Source organism: Mirounga angustirostris, unplaced genomic scaffold (assembly GCF_029215605.1).
Source record: "Mirounga angustirostris isolate CCGP_5_RB_7025 unplaced genomic scaffold, mMirAng1.0.hap1 SCAF_8, whole genome shotgun sequence".
Taxonomy (NCBI): domain Eukaryota; kingdom Metazoa; phylum Chordata; class Mammalia; order Carnivora; family Phocidae; genus Mirounga; species Mirounga angustirostris.
Window position 1 is genome coordinate 77,817,151 of NW_026991716.1, and position 20,300 is coordinate 77,837,450.

A 20,300-nucleotide genomic window follows, 5' to 3' on the forward strand; every position below is an offset into this window, starting at 1 on the left:
GATGACTTGTAGTTTTAACAAAGCAATTCATATTACTATGAATTGGAGATGGCAAAGATCTGCATTATGACTAAATCTGTCCATCTCCTGAGTTCCTAAATTCAGTTTTTCTCTAGTCTCTGATATTAAAATATTAACAAAATTATACATTCCTATTTGGTATACAATGTAGTTTAAGAAAAAGGACTTATTTATACTTTTAAAAAGTTGAGGAGAAAGAGAAAACACTTTTTTTTAAAGATTTTATTTATTTATTTGAGAGAAAGAGAATGAGAGACAGAGACCATGAGAGGGAAGAGGGCAGAGGGAGAAGCAGACCCCCTGTTGAGCAGGGAGCCCGATGTGGGACTCGATCTCGGGACTCCAGGATCATGACCTGAGCCAAAGGCAGTCGCTTAACCAACTGAGCCACCCAGGTGCCCGAGAAAACACTTTTGAATACATAGGTAATATTTATAAATAAGCATTTTAGAAGTGTGACAAAGTTGCTTCTCTAGATAGTGAGTTGGGATGTTATAAACCTGGGAAAAGAAGAAGAAAATTATTTTTCCTTACAGAAATGGTAGCTAGAATTTTCTGTTTGTATTAGAAAGAAAGAATACTTAAACCTAGGAAATGTGATGTCATCCTTCATCTTTTTTTTTTTTAACTAACCTTTTGGCCCATTTAAGAATTAAAATAATGTATAGCCTTCTCAAGTTGTAAGGATTGTCAAATAACATGCTTAGAATGAAAAGATCAGGATGATTATTCTTTAATCTGAACAAGTAATTTATAGGATTATGAAAAAATCCAGGTTCTTGACTATCCTCACTTCAGAGTGAGACATAATTAAATTACAGACAGAAGAAAGAACCATGAATCTGCTACATCCTGTAATCACTCAATAAGTTTCAATGATTATTGAAAGCAGGTTAATGCAAAACTCAGCTATTTGTCTTTGATATACATGAGAATTCTTCGGACATTTCTTCTAAATCACTTTGAAACACCGAGTAGCTTGGTACTATAATGCGATCAGACCCATTCTTATAAATCTGGTAGTGGTACCCATTCTTTAAAAGGTACACCACATTACTATAGGCCAAAGGCTCTTTCATTTCATTATATAACAATGACAGCAACTCAATTTAAGTGTATAATGACCCAAGCCAGCCATCCATAGCAGCAAAAATTTAATAGCAACCTTATCTGGAATGCTGACGAGGAGCACTTCCCAAGAAACCATTACAGCCTCTTCAGTTTACAAAACAATTGGCTTTAATCTTTAATACTGTTAAGCAGTAGGGGGCAGATAGGCACATTAGCATAGCTTTACTTTTTATAAATAGCATTTAATACACCATATTCAGATACTGTTGGGCTAAGCATCTTATGTCAGTTTTAGACTTGAGCAAATAGTACAAGGATTTCTTTTTTCTTGAAAGGCAAGATATAATGCTTGCATTCCCACAATGGGGCTTAGGAGGGTTTGTATATCAGTGAAGTTTCAAGGCAAAAACCTTGAACATGTGTCCTTAGGGAAACGTGAGGCTCCTTGACATAAATTTAAGTAACAGTAAGAAGAAAACCATTAAGAAGAAATTTTCTCGGTTCAATGTAGAAACATTAGCTTCATTAAGTTCATGTACTTTGCTTGGAGCATAAAGTCACACTATAGCCTCACCACGATAGCATTTCATCTGCTCTATGGTTTTTCATATTTAAAAAATTCTTTTATTATTTCATGAGAGAAACCCATGTGTGAATTGCAGATATTCTCTTTCTCAAGGAAGCAGATATTTTTTTATTGTTGTAGTATGTCTTTGGATAACACGGAAGAAAAAGCTTAATGAGATTGCTAAAATTGAAGACCAGGCTCAGACCCTTACTGGGATGCTCATATTCAGCATATGCTGGGTTGTACTGCAAAGCACACCATAGACATAGGGCTCACCTTCCTGAAGCATCAGGTTTCCTTGATGATAAGAAATACAAGTATTAATTTTATATTAAAACAGACACAAATGTCTTGTGAATATATTGAACAATGTCCCTGCATTTTAGGGTAAATAAAATACAAGACTAAAAAAATTTCAAATTGTGTTGCACTGCCTCAGAGGTAGGCTTCCAGGTTCCTAGGGATATGCATACTTGCTTTTCAGTTAAGGGCATTTTAGAAGAAAGGTTTGAGGAGGACTGGCTTAAACAATAGGGAGCATGACCTACTGTCTGTAGAAAGCATGTACTGGATTATAATTTAAGCCACAGAAATTCAAATATAGTTTTGCCTTAAGATACATTCTGGCAGAACTTTTTTTCTAACTGCAAATAGAATTGGGAAAAACACAGGTTTTAAATTCTTGGCATTATATTTAAAATGTAATAAAGCTATTTTAGAATTAACTTAGGCATTATTTATCTGGAGAGAGTAGATTTATCAACTTGCTTCACACTTTTTACTTCTGACCTCTTTGGATTTGCTTCTTGGGTTTGAAAGGAGTATTTCTTTTTAATAATCATTGTTATCAACTATCTCAGTCATAAAGGCTTTTCTACTTTCAATGCTGTATCGACATGTTAGGGAGTTTGACCATTTTGACTGAATTGTTGCTTAAATACATAATTACTGTATATAAATACCGTCCTAACAGGAACAATTTACAGATATTAGTCTTCCATCTTCTGACTTGGAATATGTACTTCTGCATAAGTGAGCATACTTTCTATGGGAGAACTTCAACTGTATAGATTATCCTTTCCATCTTAATATAATACCATCAAGCGATCCCTTAGTCAAAGGAAATATCAAACCCCAATCCTGCCTTCAAGGAGTTTCTGGTCTGTTATGGAAGATGAGATTGGGACACAGAAAACAATTTTAGAAAAAAATTGCACCATAAGTTGTTACATTAACTAGAAGGCTGAGGTGACTTTAATGGTGTGGAGGTCTATGTAGCCAAAACAAAATTTAAGCCTATGAATGCCTCAAGGTTATGAAATCACACCAGTAGCAAACAGCTAACCAGGCTTTAAGCTATAGTCATCACATAATTGCTTTTCTGTGCTTCCACATTTTCTGTATACGTCTTTACATAGGCTCCTGTTGGTGGAGTGCTCCTAACCACTTCTGTTTTGGTGCTGCCCAATTTGAATTGATTTTTGCTTAAGTAAACTATGAATTTTTTAAGGTGCCACAGCTTATTTTTTAACAAAGGTATAGAAATAGAAGTTCAGAAAAAGAATTGGCTGAACACGACACAGAACCTTTCTTTATAGCTTATTTGAGAACATCTAGCAAAAAGCATATATTTTAGTGTTAAAGCAGGCAGTAGTCACAATAACTCCCCATGCTTTTTAATATAATCTCTATTTTCTAAAGACCTCTCCATTGATCTTCACAACAATCCTGTGAGACAGACAAGACTTTTGCTTCCATTTCACAGAGGAAGAAACTAAGATTCACGAAGGTCAAATCATTTGTCCAAGGTCGTAAACCTAAAATCGGTATTGCAGTACTTGACCCTACACCAGGGATTCCAAGCTTAGAGGTACTTTCTCAAATATTATGCTGCAAGGTTTCATGCCATGTAAGTCCTTTATAATTATGACTTTGTATTTATGAGTATGACCTTTAAGGAATCAGCTCTGGAAAACAGACTTACTCTATCTGGGTACTCAGAAGCACACAAAATAATTATTTCTTGAAATGAGTTCTTTGGAACTCAAAGAAGAGGAAAAATGGAAATCCAAAATTGGGGAATACTGTATACTACAGGCCTCTCTGGGAGACTCACAGTGTACATGTGACCCAGAAAAACACTACAAAAAATAAATTTATTTATTTACAGGTTTTCCAAACTAATTTAGATCTGAATCTTCCTTTTTATTCCATTCATTAAAACTTTCTATATTGATACTGAATTAGAGCTTATTTCAGAAATCTCTTAGTTAAGAGTGGGATTAAAAAAATAAGCTTAGTTTGAAATTCCCAGTGCCAAATTAGGTAGTAAATGCCTGGAATATGAATCTTATTCCCCTTTAACTTTGAAGGTCCCTGTAAAGAAAGAAGAGGATCTTTCAGTTTCTTTTTTCCATCTGCTTCCATCCTTTGGCTATTCCAGAGCTGTTAACCACCATGCTGTGATGGTTTGAAATAAACCAGCCTCGCTACGAAAAACTTTGATAGATTCAACATCTCTTTATTTTCTTCCCTGTAGTGATCATTGTGGCACAAAATGATTTTTGAGGTTATGGGATAAGAAAAAAGTTCTATGAAAGCAGGTCTTATTGATCCTATTGCAGAAGATCTTATCGCCGAGGACGGAAGATGCAGTTACTGAACTGCTTTTTACCAGCCTATGGAAGAGTTGATGCATTAAGTTGAAAAGAATGGGCTTAGATCATAAATCTGTTCTTCAGGGAAATTACAGATTCAAGCTCTTTGAAGATATTTATTCCTTCAAAGTTCTTAATTTATGTTTATTCATTTCCCCTAGTTGATTTCAGGCACAAAGATAAGAAGAAAAACTTAATTTTTTATTGTGGCCATTGCCTGGTCAGTGATTAGTATGAAAATGCTTTCTAAGTTTTCCAAAATTGCTTTTAAAATAACCATATTTTACTGCTTTCACTGGCATGCTTCTGTGTGTCCGATACTAGTCTAAATCTTTTATTTTGTGAATATTATAAAATAAAATCCCAATGAAAAAGGCTGAAAGGAAATTCACCAAAATATTAACAGTGATGGTTTTCTTAGAAAAGTGGAATGGTGGGTAATTTTAATTAATATTATTTTTTTCTAATATCTTACCTGTTTTTCATATTTTCTACAATTTTATAATATCACATAATGTTACTATGAAAATCAGAAAAAAATGTACTAAAATTATGTGAAATTTAAAAATAGTATCCTATTTCTCCCTAAACTCCAGATATGATTTAAAGCTTTTTGTTTTTCTTTTCATCACCACCTTTAAAAAGGGGGAGAGGGCAAAGTAAATGTATAATTTCTCCAATAGTAATGCTTTGCTAAAATTAAATGATCACATAATGATGATTAAACATCTAGGTCTGCCTCCAATAAAGAAGTGAGGAATGGCCTAATTACTGTAGTTTGCCAGTAAAAACCTATTCATTTATCATTTCACCGAACATTACAACCAGAGTTTTACAAAAAGAGCATTTTTCAATCTATAATTTCCCTCCCTCATAAACTGAGGTTTCGGTTGAGCAGACATGAGGGATTTAGCTGACACTGGCTAAGGAAAGCCATCCAGCCTTCACCACGGAGTGCCTGGGGAGACTAATACCTATTTACATGCCTCAGGGCTTAGGAGTTATTGTCCCCAAAAATCAGAGGCTGGGCATCTGTCAGTCCCCCCACCCGCCCCCGGCTTATGTTTCTTGTGTAGATTTGTTTCTGATATAAATTTGCTTTCCTATTGGTTTTAACATAGGCAAGACCAGAAGGACTTTACAGGAAAGATTTGGGTAGTCAACTGAGATTATTTTTTCCCTCCTGAGAGAAACTGGAAATAAGTTTATATGAAGAAGTAAGATTTTTCTTTGAAGATACAGGAGGAAATATTGTATGTATATTTCATATATCCCTGGGATCATTCCCTAAACTCCATACTCAAGTGCTAAATTTAGCCAGTCTAGTTTTACATGATTTAGGTGATGTTCCTTAACTTCTCTGTGTCCAACTGTTAATAAGGCTAATAAATCTTGATGACAAAATAAGTTTCCCAATAAAGTCAATATTAAATTATCCTGAAGTTAATTTTATGGTTTTTGGACTCTCTAGACCCCTAGTTTCCTCTCTCTCTCTCTCTCTCTCTTTTTTTTTTTACCACCTTAATTAATGCTATTTCATGAGCTGCCATAAGAACATGAGACAATTGTGAAATCCATATCCCTTACCAAACCTTACAAAACCAACCCAAATAGGAAGCTGGGTTGTGTATGTCAGCAAAAAATAAAGGAAGACACAAAGAAGAAAACATATGACTAATGACTTGGCAGAGACTAAAGCTTTGGATTATCTAGTTGTCATGTTTCAATCTACTTTTCCAACCTTTCTCCGTAATTTATCTCTCATGAGTCCCTTACCTGCATCCTGGACTCTGACCATGTGCTTCCTGAGGCATGGTTTGATATAAGTGGTTTTGATACCATCTTCTCATCCTGCTCCCCCTCCTGGATGGAAATCATTGCTCTAGCCATGCTACATTTTTTGAATACTCTGAATATTGGCCTCCTTATCAATTGTATCTGACCTGGATGTTTCCTCATTTATAATGTTCTCCTTACCACTTCCCTTCTCCACTACCTACTAGACATCATTCATCTTTTGAGAATTAGCTCAAGCACCATCACCTTTTAAAGATTTCACCACTTTCCTCTATGCTCCTGCTGTAGCTTGAAGTGTCTTCTTTCAGCACATGGGATACACATGGGATAAGTTATAATTATTTACATGTCTGTCTCCTCCATTAAGATGTGAGTGTCTTATAGGAGTCCATCCAAATCCTAAAGGAGAACACAGGCAACAACCTCTTCGACCTCAGCCGAAGCAACTTCTTCCTAGAAACATCGCCAAAGGCAAGAGAAGCAAGGGCAAAAATGAACTATTGGGACTTCATCAAGATAAAAAGCTTTTGCACAGCAAAAGAAACAGTCAACAAAACCAAAAGACAACCGACAGAATGGGAAGAAGATATTTGCAAATGACATATCAGATAAAGGGCTAGTATCCAAAATCTATAAAGAACTCATCAAACTCAACACCCAAAGAACAAAGAATCCAGTCAAAAAATGGGCAGGAGACATGAACAGACATTTTTCCAAAGAAGATATCCAAATGGCCAACAGACACATGAAAAAGTGCTCAACATCGCTCGGCATCAGGGAAATCCAAATCAAAACCTCAATGAGATACCTCACACCAGTCGGAATGGCTAAAATTAACAAGTCAGGAAATGACAGATGTTGGCGGGGATGCAGAGAAAGGGAAACCCTCCTACACTGTTGGTGGGAATGCAAGCTGGTGCAGCCACTCTGGAAAACAGTGTGGAGGTTCCTCAAAAAATCGAAAATAGAGCTACCATACGATCCAGCAATTGCAGTACTGGGTATTTACCCCAAAGATACAAATGTAGGGATCCAAAGGGGTACGTGCACCCCAATGTTTATAGCAGCAATGTCCACAATAGCAAACTGTGGAAAGAGGCAAGAGGTCCATCGACAGATGAATGGATAAAGAAGAAGTGGTATATATATACAATGGAATATTATGCAGCCATCAAAAGGAATGAGATCTTGCCATTTGCAATGACGTGGATGGAACTGGAGGGTATTATGCTGAGCGAAATAAGTCAAACAGAGAAAGACATGTATCATATGACCTCACTGATATGAGGAATCCTTAATCTCAGGAAACAAACTGAGGGTGGCTGGAGTGGGGGTGGGGTGGGAGGGATGGGGTGACTGGGTGATAGACACTGGAGAGGGTATGTGCTCTGGTAAGTACTGTGAATTGTGCAAGACTGTTGAATCTCAGATCTGTACCTCTGAAACAAATAATGCAATATATGTTAAGAAAAAAAAAGAAGATAGCAGGAGGTGAAGAATGAGGAGGGGGAAATCAGAGAGGGAGACGAACCATGAGAGATGATGGACTCTGAAAAACAAAGTGAGGGTTCTAGAGGGGAGGGGGTTGGGAGGATGGGTTAGCCTGGTGATGGGTATTAAAGAGGGCACGTTCTGCATGGAGCACTGGGTGTTATGCACGAACAATGAATCATGGAACACTACATCTAAAACTAATTATGTAATGTATGGTGATTAACATAGCAATAAAAAAATTAAAAAAAAAGATGTGAGTGTCTCAGTATCAGATGGTGGCTTATTCATCTTTGTGTCCCATCACTGAGCAGAAGCTGGAAAGACCTAGGTTCGTGATGAATGTTAGCTGAATGATTTTTTGCTGAATGAATTGTGGTTCTAAAAGCTATATATAAAAATTCTAGCCGGTGTGGTTGGAGGGAAAATAGTTTTAAAAGATTTATGGACATGAGCTGTATGCTATCAAGAGAGGACTGGTCCATATGGCACATCCTGGGCAATAGGGGAAGCTTACTGTGTAGAAGTAGAGAACAACGAGAGAAAGAGTGGGTTTTCTGATAACAAATATCAATTATTTTAAATGTTTTTTCTCAGTCTTCCTTAAGTTGTCCTGTATCCCTTTCTTATGCATTCATCTACTAGATAAATGAATTTAATATAAAATGAGGTCATTGCTTCTAATCGTAAGGTTTTATGTTTGCTTACTGCTGTCTCACATAGAATGAGGAAATTTCAAGAAATGGAGTATTTTCCTGATCTTTCCCAATCTCTATTTATATATCAAGCTCCTACAAGCAACCCAAATGACTTAATGGGAGACGCTCCTTGCTGGCCTTTGTGTACCTGGAATGCGTAAGGATCTTATGGTGAGAAAAATGACTTTGAAGCTATTGAGTTAGAGACATAGATTGTTCATTAAATGGGACAAAAACACTGCCTAAATTAGGGGAATAATGTGCATTTTAGTATGTCAGTGGAGAAATGTGTGTAGAGGGCAGGAGGTGAGGTGCGGCATGATTACAGTCCCCAATTTCCTGGTTGCCTCTCAGGTGTTCTGGACTTAAACTCTCGAAGACCTGAGTCATCACACCAAGTTTCTTTAAACTTTTTTTCCCTTTTTTTCCCGTGTACAGAATTGAGTGCTCTGCTGGGTGCTGCACTCTACAATCCTAATTTCCTTCCTAATTGCACAAGTGGCTGAGCTCTTACAATACCATATTTCTGTTCATTTGCATTTACACAATGTACTTCACCTTGTGCTTCAAATGCACCATTTGAATGTTGAGTCCTGTCTCCATCTTTAGGTTCTTATAATGGCTGGGCCCATGAATAGGGCAAGTCTGAGGAGAGCTGCTATAATCTCAATATGAGACTGTCTTCTTGCAATCGGCCAATATTCAGCTGGCTTCTGAGGTGATGCTGAGCAGTAATTCAAATGGAAGAACACAGCAATAAGTAGAGGGAAAGAACACCCAAGGTGATCATTTAGAAATCACTTTCAGGTCAGAATAAAAGAACATGGGATTTGTTTTATTTTATTCCAAACACCATATAATCAAAAGGGTCTCAGGCTCCCAGGGAGTCCACTACATGAGGTTGCTTTATAAAACTGTTGAACAAATCCTGAAAGAATTCTTGCTTTGCATTCCCTTCCTAACCCACAAACTTGTTTTCAAATAAAATGAAGGGGTCTCTCCGGTCAAATAATATAATTTCACCAAATGCTACAACTTCAGTTTCTGTGGAAGACCTGTTGTCAAATGTAGGGTGCATTTGAGGTAGCAGAGCATATTCATAATGGGATTTATCATATTTATTACATTATGAATTTTGAACATATTCTCCTTTTAGATTAAATAAGAAAAAGCTTCTGGGTTGTCCTGAATGGCAGAATCACTGGAACCAGAGTTGGAAGAGTCCTGACAGAGTCATTCTGTACTGGCTTGTGCTAAATATAGTGGTATGGCAGGTTTTTTCAACTTCCACACTTTTCACATTCTGGCCAGATTCTTTGTTGTGGGCAGCTATTCAGTGAATTGTAGGATGTTTAGCAGCACCCTTGGCCTCTCCCCACTAGATGCCAGTAGCATCCTTCCCCAATTATGACAACCAAGAAAGTCTCCAGATGTTGCCAATGTCCCCTGGGGGGAAAAGTTGCCTTGGTTGAGAATCCCCACCCTATAATAACAATCTTGGTGCCTGTGACCAGTCTCTTTGGGCAATATTATCATTCAAGCAGTATAAAACTAATATAAATCTATTTATCTAACAGATAAAATATTGAGGCTCGGCTTATATTGTGGAGGGTACACATTTATTAGTTCCAGTTCACAGCCAAAGTGGCCTGGGCTTTTAGAGTTAAAGTAGTGATTTTTTCACCAGGCTATGCCGGTATATGGTCTCAGACTCCCTCAGCTCTCCCAGTGTGGGCCAGATAGCAGCATAGACTACTTACCCCACAGGTTTTCCAACAAAGAACTATTGGTTCCATATATAAAATCCTTCTAATCTGAATAGATTATTACCATTACTTTGGACTATTTAACTTATCAATAGGGTATCAACAATGGTGCTGCTCTGTAATATTTCAAATTAGAATCCAAATCTTATACTTTTTTTTGATGATTCACAAGTTGGATTTATAAATTTGTACTCTCCTGAAGTTATAAAACCAGGATTTAATTTATGGAAACTGCCAGCAAATCTTACCAACCTTCCATTGTTTTATAAGTCTTTCTTCTTTCTAATGGTAGTTATAACCAAACTGTTTTAGTGTTCTGTAGGCTCAAAAATTAATTTCCATATCCTTAAATGGATTTACAAATCCTAATATAGATTTACAAGTCCTGAGGCAGATTTTCAAATCATGCCAATAAATCCTAAATAAAAATACTTGATTTACAAACCTGGATTTTGCACCTGGTTTCCAGGAAGTGATTATAAATCAGTTGAGAGCACCCCTGGCAGAATGAGCCCACATTCTCTCTGGGAAGTTCTGTTCTCTGCATTGAATCGCACAGGCCTGATTTACAAGCATTAGCCCGGAGCTGGCAGAGGCCCCTCTGATTTTGATACGCCAGGGCTGTTGAGGGAAAAGGGCCACATCCCACAGGATGGCGAAAATGGCCACTAATCAGAATGAAGATAGCAAACCATTCATCTTTGTCAGAAGTGGGAAGTGGCGTCAGATAGTTGAGATTCCCAGTTCTACCTGAATGAAAAAGCAGAGATATACACAAGGCATTCGGCATCAATCTAGTCAACATTAGCACTGACATTATGCTTCACAGCCCAGAACCACAGATAAGGTGAAGAGTGTGTGTTCTTCCTCAGATAGGGCCAAGGACAGGCATCTGTGCTTTGTCCCATTGTCATCATCATGCTTCTCAAGATGTCTGGCCTACGAAGGCTATACACCAAAGTGGGGATAATGGTTATTCGGGGGAATGGGATGAGAGTGGGTGGAAGGAGAAGGGGAAATTTCATTTCTAGTTTATTCACTTCTGGGCTATTTGAATTTCACAGTGAGCATATATTCAATTTGTAATTGAAAAAAATAGAGATTTTATTAGGAATACAATGGAAATAAGAGGTTTTGTTTTTATGTGCTCTTTTGTAACTACCTAAAGTAAACTACCATCACATAGGGCTCCTTCTTCTTTAGCTAGCATTCCCCTCCACTCTTCATAGGTGTCCCCTCACATTTATAAAGGGGATTAGAATCTTTTCATGGAATGCTTTCCTACTTACTTATCCAGTTTCCTGTGTACCAGGCAAAGCAAAAGTCATGTTCCAGATGTGGAAAATGAAAATCCCAGAAATAAATGGCTTGCTTTTTCCAAATGAATATTTAAGTGGCAGAGACAAAATTTGGACCAGCTTTGGATTTCTGGTTCCAAGACCAGTGCTCTTTCCGTGACACCATGTGCCGTGGCCCACACAGACCTTCTCATTGTAGAGATGGAAGAATATTCTGTCTCTTCTAGTCTGGTGATCCTAGCTGCTATTTACCACTAGGCTATGTCACAATCTGTGATTCCACTGAAGCATTGTCAGTGATGGTCTTTGAAAACTGTGACCTATTAAATACTCTCTTCTTTCTCCCTCATACCATTCCACTGAGCCAAGATGTGTCCTTCAGCAATTCCACCTAATTCTCTCAAAAGCCAGCTGAAACACCAGTTTAGTTTATTTTCTTTTTTGTTTTGCTTTTGTAAAGTTTTCCTGACCATTATATCTCAAAGTGCTTCTTTAGATGATCATAGCAATAATTGCTTATTCATCTGACAGATTATTATGTACTTACTCACCTGATGTCTTTAATTTTGGTAAGAAAAGTCTCTGGATTTATTATTTTTTTAAAGATTTTATTTTTATTTATTTGACAGAGAGAGACAGCAAGAGAGGGAACACAAGCAGGGGGAGAGGGAGAGGGAGAAGCAGGCCTCCCACCGAGCAGGGAGCCTGATGTGGGGCTCGATCCCAGAACCCTGGGATCATGACCTGAGCTGAAGGCAGACACTTAACGACTAAGCCACCCAGGCTCCCCCCAAAGTCTCTGGATTTAAAATCAGGAACTCTGTGTTTGTGTTGTGGCTGCATTACTTACTGGAAATAAAGCTTGATGAGTCTCAACTTGTCCAGATAAGAATATATTTTAAGTTTCCTATCTATTGAACACAGCCATTATAATGCCCAAATGAGATAAGAGAAAATGTTTTGCAAACCTTAAATGCTATATAAGTTATGTAAGCTATGTAAGTTACTAATGTGGTCCCACAGTTGAGGATCTAAAAATTTTAAAAGTGGACAGGGGCAGTAATGCTTAAAAGCAACTTTGATGGTGATTTGGACACAGTAAATTACAACTCAATTACATAGCATATGAATGTGAATTATGTAAATTTGAAGAGGGTAATATAAAACATTAATAACATCTTATTTTATATGTAAATTTTGAGATGAAGGAAGTCCTTCAAATTAAAAAAAGTTGCCAAAATTATATAATTTCGAAGCTGAGTAAATTATAAACTGTGTCTATGATACTGTTACTTGGCAGTGCCACTTTAGCTGGTAAAGAGAAATAGCATTCACCCTTTGTCAGAATAATGTGAACCATGCCTTTATTCCATGTGTTGAAATGTGCTAATTTAAATTTACTTTATTATAATGAAACAATATAAAGAGCCATTAGAAACATTACTTAAACTTTCATCAAGCAGTGGTAGCATTTGGCCTATGAATCCCCCTCTTTCCTTTTCTACCTTCCAAAATGGTAATCTTGCAACAGGTTTGTGATAAAATATCACTTTATTGTGCTATTATTTAGCAGAAATACAGTAAACCAGGCTTCCTTTCAAATTCTTTAAAGTTGTTATTTATAAAGTCAAGCATAATTGGAAAAAGCTGATAAGACTGTGGGGACATAGCGATAGGATAAACATCACTGTGGTGTACATGCCCCTGACTACAATGAATATAACAGAGTTCACTCTGAGACTAAAAAGCCTCTATTTAAATTTATTCATATGAGAATTAAAAAATGAGCAGAAAACACGAATGGACATTTTCCCAAAGATGGCTGACAGACACATGAAAAGATGCTCAACAATGTACTCATTATCAGGGAAATGCAAATCAAAACTACAATGAGGTATCACCTCACACCTGTCAGAATGGCTAAAATAAAAAAATCAAGAAACAAGTGTTGACAAGGATGTGGAGGAAAGGAACCCTCTTGCACTGTTGGTAGAAATGCAAACTGGTGTAGCCACTGTGGAAGACAGTATGGAGGTTCCTCAAAAAATTGAAAATAGGACTGCCCCATGATCCAGTAATTGCACTACTGGGTATTTACCCAAAGAATACAAAAACACTAATTCAGAGGGATACATGCACCCCTATGTTTATAGTAGCCAAACTATGGAAGCAGCCCAAGTGTCCATAAATAGATAAATGGATAAAGATGTACATATAAATTTAAACTAGCACATCTATATCCATACACACATATATACATATATATATACACACCATTGTATATATGTTTATATATTGTGTATGTGTGTGTGTGTGTATGTGTATATATATATATATATATGTATGTAGAGATAGATAGATAGCTAGATAATGGAATATTATTCAGCCATAAAAAGAATGAAATCTTGCCATTTGCAACAACATGGATGGAGCTAGAGTATAATTCTGAGCAAAATAAGCCAGTCAGAGAAAGACAAATAGTATATGATATCACTCATGTGAAATTTAAGAAACAAAACAAATGAACAAAGGAAAAAAAATAGAGACAAACCAAAAAACAGACTTAACTATAGAGAACAAACTGGTGGTTACTAGAGGAGAGGTGTAGGGGAATGGGTAAAATAGATGAAGGGGATTAAGAGTACACTTAATGATGAACACTGAGTAATGTATTGAGTTATTTAATCACTATATTGTATACTTGAAACTAATATAACACTGTATGTTAACTACACTGGAATTAAAATTAAAAAACCAAGATAAAGGAGGATAAAAAAAATTGATTCAAATGAGGAAATTAAAATTTGCAAGTGTTGAAATGTCTCTTTAGGAAAACCTCTCTTACGTAAACTCTGATTTCCCTGCAATCAATGTGGTGAAGATATGACCCCTAAAGATTGACAGGGCACTAGAATATAATATCAGTGAGATTGTAACCTTTAAAATGATGTCTTTTATTTCCAAGATCTTCCTCTTTCTACATCTAAATTATCAACTTCTTGAAAGCAGAATGCAGTCTATTTCATATTCTTTGGACTTCCTCAGTATCTAGTAAACAATACTCAACAGATATTTTGGAATAATTGATTGAAAATATACACCACTGTTGCATATACTCTATTTTAGAATCTAATAAAAATTTCAACCCATGGATGATTTAAAAAGATTATTTCAATAAATGGGGTGCTTTGTTCACAATAAGTCACTGATTTGAACCTGGGCTTAGAGCTAAGATGTGATTTGAGAAGGCCTGCTGATTACTAAATGATTGTTTAAATCTTTGCTTGTTGTCAGAGGCCCTTTACTGAACACCACAGCATGTTAAAGAGATGCTCTTCAGTGTAAACAAATAAATCATAGAATCCTAACATTATATAAGAATCTATGAAGCTAATGAAAACTCAGGGAAATGTGCTATAGCTGAGGGTTGCTGGAGGGGAGGTGGCTGGGGGGATGGGGTAATTGGGTGATGGACATTAAGGAGGGCACTTGATGTAATGAGCACTGGGTGTTATATGCAAATGATGAATCACTAAATTCTACCCTGAAATTAATAATACACTATATGTTAAATAACTTGAATTTAAATAAGACAAAAGAATTTATGTGCATCACTTAATCTAATGAATAGAATAAAGCTATAGACCTGTGGGTGTGCCACATACAAGCAACACCCCCTATCTCCACCTGCCCTCCATGATGTCTGTTTAAGATCACTGAATTGACAAACACATACCAGGTGTTAATTCGAGGTAAGTATAAAGTTTCTAACAACATTGGGGATTTATAGTAACCAATAGAACTAATTAAAAGGATATGCTTCTTTTTTTATGAGAATAAAGTCCAAAGGGTTCTGAACTTGGATGGAAGAAATTTAAAACTGTAATTTCAACCTTTAACTAAAATTTCACATTTCCATCTGTTATAAATATAGGCAACAAACCACTATAGTAATGACTAGTTTTTGTGACCTCAACACAAGATATTTGCATATATTACTGTTGATATAGATATCTTGAAATAGCCTATATGCTCATTTTTAGTTAAAATGATGGTAAGTATTAGATAAATCCATTAGATCTTGTTATTAAATGCATTAGTAAAGAATACATAGATCATTATATTGTAAATTTTAAAAAATGATATCTATGTGATAAAACTAGTTCCCTTTGTAATCCCATTTATTTTATGCTATGCATTTAAGAACATTTCTGGGAAGAAATGCAGAAGACTCACAGGACTCTCCAAAGGGCTATGGCCCAGGAAAGATTAAGAAACCCTGGTCTAATAGCAGTCAAAACCAGAGTAGGACTGTCTTTACTTGAGAATTAACAGGTCGTAAGTTTCAAAGACAAGTAGCCTAACTCACAGTTGACAAAAAAAAGATCCTTTTACTGACCGGGTCTATTGTGATTCTAAGTTGGAGACTGCAGAGGTAATATTTTGTCACTACTATGTGTCAGAGATGTCTACATGAGAAGAGAGGTCATAATCATTTTGTTCTTTGTGGTTTTTTCCCCATATATTGGTTAAAAATTACTTTTAACTATATCTGTTTGGACTTTCTCGGCAATAAGTAAATGATCTTTTAAAAAGCCACATAAAACAGAACCATGACTTTAATTCTTTGTGCCTTATATACAGGCATGAGATTTGCCATGTAGTGATATATATAGTGATTATGCTTTACCAAAGAATAATGGCAGCAACAATAACTCCCAAAGCTGCTTTTGTTCATTGAAATGAGTGATATTTGTTGCTTTAAAAACTATTTCCTAATTATATATGGCTATTTCTTTGCTGAGTGCTGACCAGTCCTGGCCTTCCTTTTCCAAGCTGACAGAAGGTTTCAGGTTGAAAGGGATTTGGACTTGAAACTGAATTTCTAATCTGACCAGCTCCCCAAATGGGGCTCCTGTTCTTGGCAAAATGCTCTCTGCATATTTCCAGGAAGTCATCAATTATTCAGAGGGACCTTTCAAATGCCAACAGTTTAAATAAGAAAATGTGCCATGACAGAAGGAAGCAAGAATGGAGAGTCTCAGGCTGAGCTGCTCCTGCTAAAAGAAAACTGCATACCAGGGCTTTAGTCTCAGGAAGGCTTTTGACCCAGTGACTCCTTAGATCAGCTGGGTCCAGAGGGGTTCTGAGTACTGTGAAGGTTTTAATCCATTTGCCCTGAGGTGGGTGGTCTGTAATATACTGATTCTTCTCATGTCTCACACTTTATTCCCTGAGAAACACTAATGAACATCACTTGATTCTTTATTGAAATTGCATTCTTTCGAGTGCATACCTCATGCTCTGATACTGACACAATTCTTTCAAATTCAAAGTTTCAGGAAAAAATTGGACCTAAAAAGTTGATTCCCCTCCTCTCTATTTCATTTTAATAGATATTAAATGTCTATCATGTGCTTGGCATTATGCTAGCTGTTATGGCAGACACAATGTTTGCTCTGAGGAAATTCAAACTAAAATAATGGATTGGACAAGGACACAGTGACTATAGGTGTTTGAGTTAAGAGGTTCATGCCTTAAGAGAAGTAGAGTAAATCTCTCGTTTAGAAAGCTTGGTGAATCCTTAGATCCCCAAATATCACTACAGTCAACAATCTCTTTGACTTTTTAATTTGTAAAATGAGAAACTGAAAATATAAATTGTTATTACACATGGTTAAATGAGGTGATGTATCAAAAGAGGACAATACCTTGTAGACATCCGAGGCTTGGCTAATTCATTAGTAGAACAACTCACTCCTGCTTGATAGCCTTATTGTATGTGCAACTCATATGATAAATCATACCAAATCAGTTAGTTTTCGGTCACTCCTGGATGAGCCTTGAGTATTAAATTGATGGCATAATTAAGCCATTATGGAAATTAGGGAAAAGTTAACATAAAGATGTCTTTAAGGAAGAAGTGGATTTTGCCATGGACCTTGAAGAGCCATTAAGTGTGTAAAGCACAGAGAGGGAAAAGATGGTTGGGGATGATTCCTGGTAGAGAGAATAGCATAAGGGAAAACAAATAGCATAAGGGAAAACAAAGAGTTGGGTGACTATGACACATGTGCAGGAAACAGTGAGGCCTAGTTTGTGTGGAGCACGATGCTTGCATTACATATCCATGAAGAGATGGACATAAAAGAATAGATTAGGCCATATCGTGGAAGTTCTTCGTTTAGTTAACATTCAGCGGGGAACAATGGAATGCGATTTAACCGGGTCAGAGCTGTGCTTTGGAAAATTAGTTTGGTACAGCATGTAGAATGTATTGGAGGGTGCAAGTAACATTCACGGGAAGAGAGAGGCTGCAATAGTCCAGCTAGGGAATAGCTTAGGAGTTCAGCAGCTGGCTCTTGGCCTAGCTCAGTAGAGCCAATGAAGTTATTGATGATGTGAACTTGGGCTGTGACAGGGGAAGGGGGAGGCATTCAAGAAGCTTTGCAGAAGTGCACCTTACCAACTTAGCACCAGCTTTATAGGAAACAAGGGGGATATCAAGATGTTTTAGAAGTTTGAGGCCTAGGTGACTGAGAGGAGACAGAAATAACAGACATAAAGAATTTGAGAGAGCTGTCTTGTGGGATCAGGAAGATGGAGTAACTCAGGAGATCAATTTGGGGTACGTTGAATTTAGGTTGTAAGTGAGGTTTCTGAGTGGAGGTGCCTAACTGCAGTTAGCAATTTGGATATGGAGCTAGAAGAGAGATAAGGATTCAAATATACACTTAGGCATCATTTCAGAGGTAATTTTGAAACTATCAAAAGTAATAAGATTCCTGAAAAGATAAAAAAAAAAAAGACAAAAGCTGAGGTTTGAACATTAGCACATGTCAACTGTTGGTATAAGGGTATGGATGAAGGCAGTGTGGATGAACCTACGAGGGTCAGCTAGGTAACTTAAAGAGGGAGAGGAGCCTCAGGTTAGAGCATACTTGCCAACTGAGTGTGAGGTGGGGACTGAGGCACCAAGGAGGTAGACCTTTTTTAATGGGGCCCCAGGTGAGTTTCGATGAGTAGGCCCAGTATTGCCAGATCCTCTGATCTTTCAAAAGAAGTCATAACTCTAGATTATAGTGGGAATCATAAGATCATAACACATTAAATTAGACTTTTAAAAACACTGTGTAGGAGAAATTGAACCTATTTGTGATCCTGGACTACACCAAGGGTCATGGCGCTCTCCTTCTGAAGTAGATAGAGAACAGCCAGAGAGGTAGGACTAGAGCCAAGTTCTCATCACTCACAAGGACACTAATCCCTATGATGCCATGGAAAGTGAGAATTTCAAGTTGTGTGGGTTACATCCCTCTGGGAAGCTAAGGAGGACAAGAAGTGAGAGTAGCACATTGAGTCTGATGAGTAGGAGGCAGTTGGTGACTTTCTAAAGAGCGGTTTCAGCAGCAAGGTAAAGTTAGAGTTCAAATGAAGAGAGACATAGCCAGAGAGGGGAGAATTCTGAGAAGTTCTGCTAGGTCGATAATCTTACATTGCTATTGCTGGGATGGCAGATGGGAAGTCTTTAGTAGCTAGGACCACTGATTAAGAACATTTCATAAGGAAAATAAAAAAGACTTTCCAAATTACTACATTATTATGAGTGAATTAGGAGAGCAATTTGATCACTTGGAAAGTGCTCCTCTTTCAATAAATGTAAAATATGGATTCTTGCTGAGATTTCTAAGCTGCTTCATCTAAATTATATGCTAAAGTAGAGAAACAGATGTTAAATATGATTAAAACCAATTACAAGTTCCACAGTACAATACTGTGTTTTACTTACATTAGTCTCCCTGCTAGCTTAGGTGCCATCCGTTTTGCCTTTATTTCCTGTTCATAACTCCAGGGTAAGCAACATGGGGGATTTAAGCAGTTCAGACTGGAGCCTGATAGGAATATACGGATTCAAATAGAATTGCCTCAGCAAATCTAAACCTCTAACATAAGGCTTACTGGAGAGGGAGGTGGGGGTGGTGTCCTGATTTTGCATATAAAGCAGATACTGAGTTGCTGGCCTGACATATCAGTGCTTGTATCAAAACGGAATTTTGACTCAATAGTAGGGTGAAATTTTCTGGATTTTTTTTGTTTTTAATCTTTTCAGTGGGTTATTGCTGTCTTAAGCATATGACTGAAGCCTACTTTTTATCATTCAGGAACTGGGAACAGTGACTCACTCAAATACCTCAAGAAAAAGGGGTCCCCTTATCGAAATTTTGGTGGCCTGGGATGGGAAGTGATCAAGAATGGCAATCCAGGGACTTGATTCTCCCCTTGCCTCCTGGTCTCCTTCCAGGTGTCTCTGCTGGGTCAATGCTCACGCTCCTCTTTCTCTCCCTCTCTGGATGGATTCTCGTGCTGACTCACAGAACAACCTCCTGAGAACTTTATCTTTCACAGAACCTTGCGGCTATTCTTTTTTTTTTTTTTTTAAAGATTTTATTTATTTATCGATTTATTTATTTGAGAGAGAGAGAGCGTGAACACAAGCAGGGGGAAGGGCAGAGAGAGAGGGAGAAGCAGGCTCCCTGCGGACCAAGGAGCCCCTGCGGGGTTGGATCCCAGGATCTGGGATCATGACCTGAGCCAAGGGTGCCGCTTAACCCACTGAGCCACCCACGTGCCCCCCTTGCAGCTATTCTGATATCTCTTACTGCATCTACTTCAGCTCTCACCACCGACTATATTAGTCTCCTAGGATTCTCTCCTTAAATTTCCCGAAATCATGGTTTCTGATTATCTTTTTTGGGCTACTGATGGCCAACTATTTAGGATTGGCTGGCCTTGTGTCAGCTGACCATCACCTAGCCAATCACCTTCAGTGAGGGTTTGGGAAGATGTCTGATAAAATATATTTGTACCTTGCACAAGGACTTTAGACCTGGAAGATTTACTTGAATGGGTTTGTAGACAATACACCTGTACTA